We start from the raw sequence: 13,295 nt of genomic DNA on the forward strand, positions 1-13,295 counted from the left end.
TTTACTTTGTATTTTTCACGTTTTTCAGATTTCTTCAATAATCTCTATCTGTTTATCTCTTTAACATGGGAGCGGAAACTTGCTAAAATCTAGTTTGGGGAAAAATAACAAATTGATATAGTTAGTCCGGTTACTCGGTTTACTAATAATTTTTCAGAGAAGTTCAATTATTGATAGCTTACGTTATTTAAAGGTATATATTTCACTTTAGCTCCACATTGAATCTTATTGCTGAAATAAATGGTGCTTTTTATTTCGTAGCAAATAGTTTATATATACATGTTTATACATACATACATACACATATATATACAATATATATGTATATATATAAATATGACTATATATATATATATATATATATATATATATGTATGTATGTTTTTTATGTATGTATACATATATATATTATATATAATATAATATATATTAATCTATAATATTATAATATGTATATAGTATGTATGTATGTGTATATATATATATATCATATATATATAATATATATATATATATATATATATAATGTCATATATTATGTATGTATGTTTTATACATACTTACTTACATTCATACATACATACATACACACACATATATATATACAATATATATGTAATATATAAAATATGATATATATATATATATATATATATATTTATATTATATATATATATGTATATGTATTTTTTGTTGTGTTATGAATGTATGTATGTATATATATTCCTCTTGGACACTGGAGAAACAATGTTCAATTACGCATTTAGAAATATTTTTTTTAGTGCGATTGAACAAATATTTTAGATCCAGTAATAGTAATAATAATAATACTAATAATAATAATAATTATAATAATTATAGTAATGATAATTTCTTCATCTTCTTGTTCTCCTTCTTCTTCTTCTTCTTCTTTCTTTTATTATTATTATTATTATTATTATTATTATTATTATTATTATTATTATTATTATTATTATTATTTTATTTTATTGATTATTATTATTATTATTATTATTATTATTATTATTATTCATTATCGATGGCAAGCCTGAGGATAAGTAGAATAATTGAATTACTGTGAGGTTTGATGTGTGTTAATTTGATCAAAGCATAAGTAATGGAAGCTTTGTTTTTTGTCTATTTTTTTACCTCATCCTTTGCTGTTTTTCTGTGGAATATATTTACAACTTAAGCATGAGGGAAAATCTTGTACGCATCCCGAACTGGAGGTCGTCGGGTTGCGCCTTTTTTTTTATAAAGAAAAAAAATGAAGAAATGCGGCAAATCGCTAGAATCTAAATGAAATTAAGACTGACCTCAGAGAGAAACTCTGGAATGTTAATGAATTTCATTGGTTGAGGATAATTACAGTTAACCTCATCAGCTTCCGAAATTCGAGTTGTCATCTTTGCCAAAAAAAAAAAAAAAAACTGATTAAGCTTTGCTCCTTTTTTTCTTTTTTTTTGCCAAAGTTTTTTCAATTTTGTCCAATTTTTTTTTTTTGCGACTTTTAAATAAGTTCACCAATATCATGGGCGTAGTCACCATCTCTCAATTTCACCATTCCATTAATTAAAAATTCCTTTAGATTATTTTTTTCTTTTATTGCAAGCATTCTTTGGATTTTTTTATTTTATTTTATTTTTATTTATTTGTTGAGGCATTCGTGTCTTTCCCATTTTCCAACACATTTGGCCGTTTAATTTATTTGTCATTTAAAGCTCCAATCGGCTTCCAGTGAATTTCATCTGGGTCTAAATTGGCGCTTGAGTCTCTCCAATTCAACAAGCATTGCTTTCAGCCGCTGTTTTGTCCTTCGGTGCGTTTTAACACCTCGTCTTTTCTCACTGGGTTTAAATTTTTTCCATTTTTTCTCTTTTTTTTAATCGTTCCGTCCGTCGACCGAGATTTAATTTTTTAATTTTTTTATTTATTTTTATTTCTCGCATCGTTCGTTGACTGAGATTTTTCATTTTTTATTTCTCTATTTTTTTTTTTCTTTTTTAATCATTTCTTCCTTCGACTGAGATTTTAAGTTTTTTTTTTTTTTTATATTTATATTTTTACTCGTATTGTCCGTCGACTGGGATATATGTTTTTATATTTATTTATTTTCTTCCGTCGACTGAGAATTGAGAATCTCTCTCTCTCTCTCTCTCTCTCTCTCTCTCTCTCTCTCTCTCTCTCTCTCTCTCTCTCTCTCATTTTACGTTGCTGCAAAACACGCTACTCGCGGTTGACGGGAGTGTGGTTAATAGGAGCTACTTAATCTCCTGTATCTAGCAATTAAGGACTTTCCATTAAGGGCACTCCTCCTCCTCCTCCTCCTCTCCTCCTCCCTCCTCCTCCTCCTTCGGTTTTGCATTACCTACGAATGCTGCTATTTGTTACTGACCTGTCTTCCCAGTACTCAAGCGACGTTTCTTTTCTTCGTTGCTTATTTTGTAACCTTTTTCGTTTTAGCTGCTGTTTAAAGTCTGGCTTTTGATGTGGGTGCTCTCTCTCTCTCTCTCTCTCTCTCTCTCTCTCTCTCTCCTCTCTCTCTGTAGACATTAGAGGCGGCCTCACACTGAGGGACCTGGGGCAAACCCGAACGCAACTGTAAAGGTCTGGTAAGGTAAGTCCTCTCTAATTCGTAAAGTATGGCTGTTTTGTTTTACATTTTTCTTTCGATTGTCTTTGACGAAGTCAATTTTGACTGAGCTGATGGCTTTGAATAAGTATACTATGTATATATGTGTATTATACATACATATATTTACACATATGTATATGTGTAATATATATATATATATATATATATATATATATATATATATATAATATATACATATATATTACATATATATATATATATATTGATATATATCACTTTGTATGTAATTTACATTTATAGCTAATATAATATATATATATATATATATAGATATTATATATCTATATATATATATATGGGATATATAGATAGATAGATAGATAGATAGATAGATAGATAGATGATAGATAGATAGATAGATAGATAGAATAGTTAGATATAGACGGTACTCCCAGTTAATTATGTGTGCAGTTTCATTATTATATTTTGCTTCCTAGTAAGACACTAATGAATGAACGAGATGACTCGTATTAATTTCTTATCCAAAAATCCCCGTTCCCAAGTCCTTGAGTATCGTTCGAGGGGAAAATTATTGATAGATTGTAGCAACAAGCGACGCTGGTTTATACTAATGTTATTCAAGTCCTGATTAAACTTGATAGGGGCATTTTCTTCTGTATTCAAAAGACCTTTGATAGTTTGGAAATACGTTTGTTTCCAAACCCTTAACTGTCTGTATCAACGAAACATTTCCGAGTCTGACGCGCTGATAACAGGGATTTAATTTTGATACCGTATCCCCCCACAGACATTTTGATCGAGTGCGGACACGTTCTTAGGGGGCATTCCTTTTGAAATAACAAGGCCCCATTCCGGGTACACGACGGTTTAGCGCAAAGAACCCCAGATAATGATCAAATTACTGGTAATACCTGGCATTGGTACGGCGTCGCCCGGATGGCTGCAGTCATGACTCCGTGAAGAAACAAAGAATTAAAAAAAAAAAAAAAAAAAAAAATAGAGAAGGAAATGACCAGAGGCCATCGACAGGCGTTCCAGTTAGGTATACCAGTCTTATGCTCAGTTAGAGAACAGTTAAGTACCTGTCATAAGCGAGCAGTTATTGAAGAACATTGTATACGCTTGGTGTCCATTGTCTATGTCACGTAGAGATGATATTAGTAGCCCTTGCTCACAGAATAGAGAGAGAGAGAGAGAGAGAGAGAGAGAGAGAGAGAGGAGGGGAGGTGAGGTGGTAGCAGATGCTTTGAGCCCTTACACACCCTTACACACACATAGAGAGAGAGAGAGAGAGAGAGAAAGTAACTTCTTTTTTTTTTCCCTCCCCCACTTCTCAGCCTTTCTCCTCCTCATCTGCGGCGTCACTATCTTCGTCCAATTGTCTCCTTTTATACATCATCACCTCTGTCTCTCCCAATTTTCTCTCTATTTTAACTCCTCCATTGATTGCAGCTCTTATTACTTTCTCTCAAACCCTTGGTTACACTTTTGAAGAGCTAAAAATGGAAGTTTTTTTGTGTGGGGGGGGAAGAGAGTGGTTCGGAGGGAGAGTTAAGCAGAGGGCTATAACTTCGTTGCTCTGTTTTACCTCCCACGATGGGAGATGGTTTGGAGATAGGGGGGGGGGGGGTGGGGGGGGGGTCCCCCAATGGAATGGGAAGAAGGGAACGAAGTGGTCGCTAGAGCCACCCACTATGGCCCATCTTAACATGATAATAGGTGTGGGCTTAAGAAACACACCCCCCCCCCTCCCCCCTCCCAGCTCCCCTCCTCTTGTTTTACGGTAACGTTCTCGTACGGGAAACGATATAAAGTGTTCGGTGCTTATAAGCGAGTTGTTGCAAAGAGCTCTCTCTCTCTCTCTCTATCTCTCTCTCTCTCTCTTTCGTCTCTTTTGTTTGATTGTTTTCAAAGTTACAAAGGCAGTGTTTGCGGCAGCATACCTTTTGGCATTTTGGATAGCACCACTCGATCGGCATCGTTTCATGATCATGCCTCCTCTGGAACCCCCTTTTTTTTTTTTTTTTTTTTTTTTTTTTTTCCCGGGTGTAGAGGGGGTTGATTGTTTGGAACCTCAATTGATTCGATACCTCGACTGTGATCCCAAACCTATTGGGTTATCTGACGCATTGAAGATGTTTCGAAACCTCAAGGCGAAAAGGATTTCCAGTGGGTATTATCATCAACTTAGCCTCCCCCCCCCCCCCTTTTCTCTCTCTCTCTCTCTCTCCACTTCCCGCCTCCCCCCCCCCCCTTCTTCTCTCTCTCTCTCTCTCTCTCCCTCTGTTAACCTCCCTCTCCCTCCCCCACCCCTCCCCTTTCTCTTTAACTTCCAGAGAACGATTATTGCGCGATCCTGAAATGGAGATCGAAGCGATTCATTCCAGCCGTTTTATGATTTTGATATGGATCCTTTATAGGCGTTCTTTATCCTTTCCAGGACCTACGAGGACCTCCGAGGATTATTGACTCGGGGAAGGACTCCTCAAGGACTCTTCACAAAAACACCGAGAAAGCTATATAATATAGCACTGCTTTTGAAAGAAGGAACAACCCCCCAAAAAGGTGTTTTAAATTGAATGGGGTCATGTTTATGACCATAGGGTCAGAGATGCTGATGAGATAGATGATGGCTTCGGGGAGATCAAGTGGAGGTTTTGGAGTCCATTAACGCCATATTCCAGACCGTTACGTCCAGATTGCACCGGCGATTAAAATCTTCATCCAGGTCGTTTTGCTAGGACCGGAATGGGCTGATTTTGAACTTCGATTTATTGGAATGACTACTCGCGTATATTTCCAGACATCGTGGAATTTATTTATTCCAGGTCATAGTTCGGTTATTATCTTATTCAGATGTGATGCGTTCGTTAGAAAGCATCCAGTTTGTTGGCGCTCTTTGATTTTTTTTTTTTTACTTTTTTGTTAATTTTTTATTCTGGAGTACTTCGTTACCCCTGTCTTATTGGAAACGGTGTCTTGGTCTCGCCCTTTTTCACGGATTTTTATTTTTTTTTTATTTTTCTCTCAAGTTTTTTTTTGGGGGGCTGGAACCAAGGATTTTGGATCAGACGTCTGCGCTTTCATTCATATTTCTGTAAAAATTTCCTTTTGGTTATTCAAGTCATCAGTCAGTAATATTGAATTTAGATAAACGTTTCATAGTTCAAAAAAAAAAAAAGCCTAATAAAGGGCCATTTTAAAAAAGTATTGTTTCTTACGGGTAAGAATAGGCTCGAGATTTACGTTGTTTGATATAATCCAAGGTAGATGTTTGGCGATACTACTGCTGAGGAAATCCGATAGAGGCTGTTAAGGTGTTTCATTTTGTACTTTTGATGACTCCAACATTGCGCAAGATACCTAAATGGAACATTTCTCATTTGCCCTCAATCGTTTATCCGAAAGACTCAAGTTGTGACCCTTATGGGAATATGACTTCCAAGTCAGGTCAGATTTGATTTTTTTTTTTTACAAAAAATTATCATCAAATAACTACCGACTTAAGATAACATTATTTCATTTTTTACCTTACTTTAAAAAAAATGAATACCGAATTGAGATATCAGTCTTTCATTTTTTTTTTTTTTTTTTTTTTTTTGTCAGATTTGTTTTTTCAACAGAAAATAATCATCAAATAAATAACTACTGAGTGAGGTAACATTAATTCATGTTTTACCTTACCTTTTTTAACAAAATAAATAAATAAATGAATAAATAAATAAATAAATAAAAAATAAAATAAAATAAAAAAATAAATAAATAAATAAATAAATAAATAAATAAAATAAAATAAAAATTAATAATTACGGAATTGAGATATCATTCATTTTTTTGTCTTTTTTTTTGTAAGATTTGACTTTGTTCTTTTATTTTTACAAAAAATAATCATCAAATTACTACCGACTTGAGATAACATTCATTCATGTTTTACCATAGTTTTTTTTAACAAAAAAAAAGATAAAATGAATAACTACCTAATTGAGATATCAATCATTCATTTTCTAACCTTTTTTTGTCATTTGGTTTTTTTTTTTACAAAAAATAATCATCAAATAACTGCCGACTTGAGATAACATTCATTCATTTTTTTACCTTACCTTTTTAACAAAAAAATAATAATAATAAAATGAATAACTACCGACTTGAGATATCATTCATTCACTTTCTAACTTTTTCTTATCTTTTATTTCTCAAAAAAGAATGATCGAGTGACTACCGACTTGAGAAATCATTCACCCAGACATTTTTAGTTATTCATTCAGTGTCTGTAGAGCGCGGGACTTTTGGACCTTTGAGATAAAGTCGCCGAATTATTACTCGTGTTTGGGGGTCCCCTCCCATTGTCTTGGGTTATAGTCCCAACCCTAGGGGTTAAATGTAATGGTTATACATCAGGGTGGTCGGGTGGTCAACACTGAAGCCTTGTAATGGATAAGCCTAATGTGATTTTAATTCTTGCCCCAGAATCAACGTGAATTGCTGGTAGATCATTCCTACGCTTTCACGATTATAAAGAAACATCAAAACGGACAGAAATTGAAATAATGCCAAATTTTTTATTTACTTTATTATTATCTTAGTGGTCAGTAGGAGAAGTGAGAATAATCACAAATTTTTTATATCTATATTTTTATCGTTTATTGGCCCGTACCAGAGATTATAATAATCCCAATTTGTTTCGTCTTTGGGCACGTACTAGAAATGAGATAATCCTCATTTTTTTTCTACTTTGGCACGTACGAGATATGAGATAATCCTCAATTTTTTCTTCATTTTTATCTTTTATTTTTTTTATACTTTGGCTCTAACGAGAAATTAGAACAATCTTCAATTTTTTCTACTTTTTAAGAAGATCTTTTATTGGCACGTATTTTTTTAACTTTTATTGGTTTTACCTCAATTTTTTCTACTTTTTTGTCTTTTATTAGAACGTACCTCAATTTTGTCTACTTTTTCATCTTTTATTGGCACTTACCTCAATTTTGTCTACTTTTTAAAATCTTTTATTGGCACGTACCTCAATTTTTTTCTCCTTTTTTATCTTTTTATTGTCACGTACGAAAAATTAGAATAATCCCCATTTATTTTATTTTATTTTATCTTCAGTTGACACGCATGAAACCAGGCCGCTTTTTGTCGCAGACACTTCGAACGCGTAGTAGCGTTCAATATCCATCCATTAAGTTCCTGTAACTCGAATACTCGAGGAGATAGATACACGGCTCTCGTTTCGTCTCCTATAAGAGCGAGGACACGGCGTGAAGTGTTTCGACTCGTACCCCAAATAAGGGCAAAGCTGGTCGCCCGATGTTGTTAACACTGCCGAAGAATGTCCGAGCTCATTCCCCCGATCGGCTGTTAAATCCGATGCAGAAGTGTTAAGTGAAGCCAGCTAGAGAAACAGAAACATCTTATTGCGCAAAAGAAGAAAAAAAAAACTAAAGTAAGCCATTTGTAATGAATGTTACTGACAGCTGGTATTATGATACCTTTTTTGTATACATTTTTCACCTTGGTATCTCTATAAATTTATTATTATTTTTTAATAAAAGGGATCTATCTCTTCTTTCTGTATTTCCCTTTACCTCCTCTTGCTTCTTCCTAATGAACACTTTAATATTCTTTGGAAGCTTGAATTGCAAGTCAGTGGCCTCTCTCTCTCTCTCTCTATCTCTCTCTCTCTTCTCGTCCTAAGTCCAAAAAATCCACTATTAATCAGTTTAGAATTATTCTCTCTCTCTCTCTCTCTCTCTCTCTCTCTTTCCCTTTACCTCCTCTTCTCTCTAAGTCTACATCCACTATAATCTGTTAGAATATTCCTCTCTCCCTCTCTCTCTCTCCTATCTTCGCTCTCTCTTCCTAAGTCTACATCCACTATTAATCTGTTAGAATATTCTCTCTCTCTCTCTCTCTCTCTCTCTCTCTCTCTCTCTCTCTCCCCTCTCTCTAGTCCTAAGTCAAACATACCACTATTAATCTGTTAATAATTCTCTCTCCTCTCGCTCTCTCTCTCTCTCTCTCTCTCGTACTAAGTCAACATTCCACTATTAATCTGTTAGAAATATTCTCTCTCTCTCTCTCTCTCTCTCTCTCTCTCTCTCTCTCTCTCTCTCTCGTCTAAGTTCCAAGTCTACATCCACTATTAATCTGTTAGAATATTCTTCTCTCTCTCTCTTCTCTCTCTCTCTCTCTCTCTCTCTCTCTCTTTAGGCGAGTATCTATAGTGTGTCCTTCGCCAGAGTCATATTTCAGAACATTGGAAGAATTATTGCAATTTACAGGAAAAACACTTAATATGTCCCTGCGGTATTAATGCAGCGTCATTCCTTTACCGAGAGCAAGAGCCTGAGCTGGCATATGGCCCAAATAAAACTAGATAAGAGTAAATATAAAAACAGTTTGTATCAGTTCAATTAACTGCCCTGCAACCAAGTGAAAGTCCGGACATGATATAATACAAAGTGAGAGAGAGAGAGAGAGAGAGAGAGAGAGAGAGAGAGAGAGAGAGAGAGAATAGTCCCATAGACGCTCCTAGGTCCTTATATGTTTGTTAAGCACGTAGGATTGTAATTACTTCTCCCCGCTACCACCTTGAATATCGCCATCAATAAGGTATTGGGGGACCACAGAAGAGATACCCTTGAAATAATCTATTGGAACTCCCTACACGTTCGACGCCAGCGAAGAGTTAATAGCCGTGTGGAAGGAGTGATATATGCTTAAGAAGGTGCCGTGAAATCCCCTTAATCTTGATTAGGTGGTAGATGTTTCCTTACTTTCATTTAGTCTGAATTTTATTAGTACTTTGTTAGGAGTTTACAAAACAACATAGCATTAAACAAGGTATCCATAAAGATCTGAAAGACAGCAAACAATATAAATAAAGAATTAAAGGGTTCATATAGGGCTATGCCATTAAACAGATTATACATAAGAATTTAAAAGACAGCAAAGGATATAGAAAATTATAAATGCGTAAATTATCAAGTAAAATTAGTTTCGCTTTAGATTGTTTATGGCTTTTCCTGTAAAATTTTCCTTGCGCATTTGGTAAATGATTTACGTTGGAGTATGCAGTAGGTTATTCATGTTCGTCTACATTACCCATATAGTAAAAAAAAGTTCAGTATTTACTGGTTTATTAGGATCTCAAAGACTTGTTAGTCCATCCTAAGAGGAGACATCGTGTGCTCACTTATCTGTAGGAGCAGGTATTACTGTTCATTCACAATGTCCTAATGATTTTGTCTAGCTTTCTATTAAACTCTTCCACACTGTTGCTGTTTACATCTACTGGTGGCAGTTTATTCCATGTGTCAGATATCTTGTATGTAAAAAAGTTCCCGCAATGAGATGTGTTGTATTTCTTCAGCTCTAGTTTCCATCCATTGTTCTTGTCTGGTTTTCAACTAAAAAATTCCCATTCGGTTAACATATATGAAATATATTAATAGCGAGGTAGAGCGAATTGGATATTGAAGGACATTTGTAGCTTAATGCATGATATGTATATATATATATATATATATATATAATATATATATATATATATATATAATATATATCTATACTAAATAAATTCATATATATATATATATATATATATAGATATAACTATATATAATATAATATATATATATATATATATATACAGTATATTCATATATATATATATATATATATATATATATATATATATATATATATATATATATATATATATATATATATATATATATATATATATATATATATATATATATATATATATAATACCCACACGTCAAGGTACCCTTTTCCTATCAGCACTGAAAAATGTTTCTAGAGCAAATGACTATAATCCCCCCCCCCCCCCCCCCCCCCCCCCCCCTCCGTCTCCTGCGGTATATATACAGCGTTAGCCAACTAAGGAATTATCGATTCTGTCCGCATCTGTACGGAACCAATTTCAGATTTGAGCGACGGTTGTACATTCTCTCTCTCTCTCTCTCTCTCTCTCTCTCTCTCTCTCTCTCTCTCTCTCTCATTCTAAAAGGTCAATATCCACTGTTAGTATATTAGAATTATTCGTTATTGTGTTAAGAGTCTCTCTCTCTCTCTCTCTCACACACACACACACACACAAATCCTAGAAAGTGTAGCCACTATTAATCTATTAGTATTTTCCTTCTCTCTCTCTCTCTCTCTCTCTCTCTCTCTCTCTCTCTCATATCCTAGAAAGTGTAGCCACTATTAATATATTAGTATTCTCTCTCTCTCTCTCTCTCTCTCTCTCTCTCTCTCTCCACACACACACAGGTACACATTACATTACCACCAAATATCGTACATAACTGTTGCCTCTGTCCGTGACAAGATTAACTGATATCAAGCGAACGCCAGACTTTTTATTCTTTTGTCGTTTGCGTAGCTGCGCGTCAAATCGCGCATGCGCTGACTTGGCATTTTCTTTGTTTACATTCTCATGGTATAAGCAGGGACAGCTTCGTGATTATTATCCATATAGTCTGGTTCGAGTGGAATAAAATGAGGAGAAGAAGAAGAATAAATGTTGGCTAACCCTAAAGTGGAGTGATAAGGTCACACCATGTTGTGAATGAGTAATTATTTTAGGAGTTTTGAATAATGGAGTGAAGGAAAGTTCCCGAGTTTGACTTCTGTTGGAAACTCCTTTTTTTTTTTTTTTTTTTTTTTTTTTTTTTAATCTCCACTGGGCCAATGTTGGGATTGTGGGTTATATAGATATTAAAGGATTGTTGGTATGTAGCTATTGGTAGGATTGTTTGGTTGATTGTTAGTATGTAGGTATTGTGGGAGTTTTGGTATGTAGGGATGGGATTGTTGGTGTGTAGGTATTATTTGTTTGTGGGCATGTTGATATTATGGGATTGTTGGTATATGGGTATTATGAGATTGTGGGCATGTAGATATTATGGGATTATTGGTATATGAGTATTATGAGATTGTAGGTATGTAGGTATTGTAGGATTGTAGGCATGTAGATATTATGGGATGTGGTATGTAGATATTATTTAATTGTGGGCATGTAGATATTATGGGATTGTTGGTATGCAAGGATTTATGAGATTGTTGGTATATAGGTATTGTGGGATTGTTGGTATTTGGGTACTATGAGAGTGTGGGTATGTAGGTATTGTGGGATTTTTAGTATGGAGGTATTATGGGATCGTGGGCATGTTGGTATTATGGGATTGTTGGTTTATGGGTATTATGAGATTGTGGGCATGTAGATATTATGGGATTGTGGTATGTAGATATTGTTTAATTGTGGGCATGTAGGTATTATGGGATTGTTAGTAAGTGGCTATTATGAGATTGTGGGTATGTAGGCGTTGTGGGATTGTTAGTACGTAAGTATCGTGGTATTGTGGGTATGTGGGCATCCCTCGTCACTGGAATGAATGGCAATCCGCAGTCCTTGATTCTGGAGTCAAAGGTGGAACGATTTTTGGTAGAAGGTTGTATGTCGTTTACTAACAGAATAAATAAATAAAAAAAAATAAAAGCATGATACATTCCCACAAGAAAGACAAAGATGAAACTTTATTAACGCAACGAAGCCGAGGAGCATATAATGAAGAAGTGAGAAGTGAGAAAATAAAATTAAAAAAGAAAAAAATCTCAAGCGTTAAATAGTAGAAATGACTTTTAATTATTTTTTCTGTCTCTCATTGAACTGTTTGCCTTAATGGTTGTCTTAACTTACTTCAATTTCTTGCCCCCTGTTTTTGCCCCGCGTTTAATAGCGAATTCCCCCGGGGGGAGCCCCTCTGCTGAGGGCCCAGAAATTTAGAGCTCAGTGTTCTGGTTGAAGTGGTTGGTAATTATCCATTTGGAGAGTGATAGACAGACAGACAGACAGACGGACAGACAGGTAAGTAGATAGTAGAAATCTTCTTTCACTGAGATGAGTAATTTACGAAAAAATGAATTCTTTGTTATGAGTCAGTATATATATATATATATATGTATGTATATACCATATATATATATATTATATATATATATAGTATATATATATATATATATTATATATATAGAGAGAGAGAGAGAGAGAGAGAGAGAGAGAGAGACGAGAGAGAGAGAGAGAGAGAGCGTTATCATTCACAGTATAAAACAGACTATCAGACGAGTAAATAAATAGTTAAAAGTAATGGAGAGAGAGAGAGAGAGAGAGAGAGAGAGAGAGAGAGAGAGAGAGAGAGAGAGAGAGAGTAGAAGTCATTACATTACCCTACCTTTTGAAAAGAAAAAAAAATACAGAAGGTAAGCTCTGACGACACTTATAACTTCTCGAAAGCCAATTCACCAGAAAAAAAAATATGAAGAAACAAAAAAAAAAAAAAAAAAAAAAAAATAAAAAAAAAAAAAAAAAAGAGGTAAAAAAAAAGTTGTGATAAAAAAAAGAAAAAGAAAGGAGGCAATCACTGCGAACACATCCTTCGGAGAGGCCAGGTAAGAAGAGGTAACACCACCAAATCATAATAAAGACGAGAGGAACGAAGTTGAAGGCAGATATGATCCAAGGGTGAGCTCGTATACATTGCCGGATCGTGAGATTAATATAAGAGTGGGCATTCATTCGTACAGCGCAGGTAGTGATAATAAAAGAAACGCCATTGACCCATCACATAAACCAAAGCCAAACAGAGAG

This window comes from Macrobrachium nipponense, chromosome 17 (assembly GCF_015104395.2).
Source record: "Macrobrachium nipponense isolate FS-2020 chromosome 17, ASM1510439v2, whole genome shotgun sequence".
Classification (NCBI taxonomy): domain Eukaryota; kingdom Metazoa; phylum Arthropoda; class Malacostraca; order Decapoda; family Palaemonidae; genus Macrobrachium; species Macrobrachium nipponense.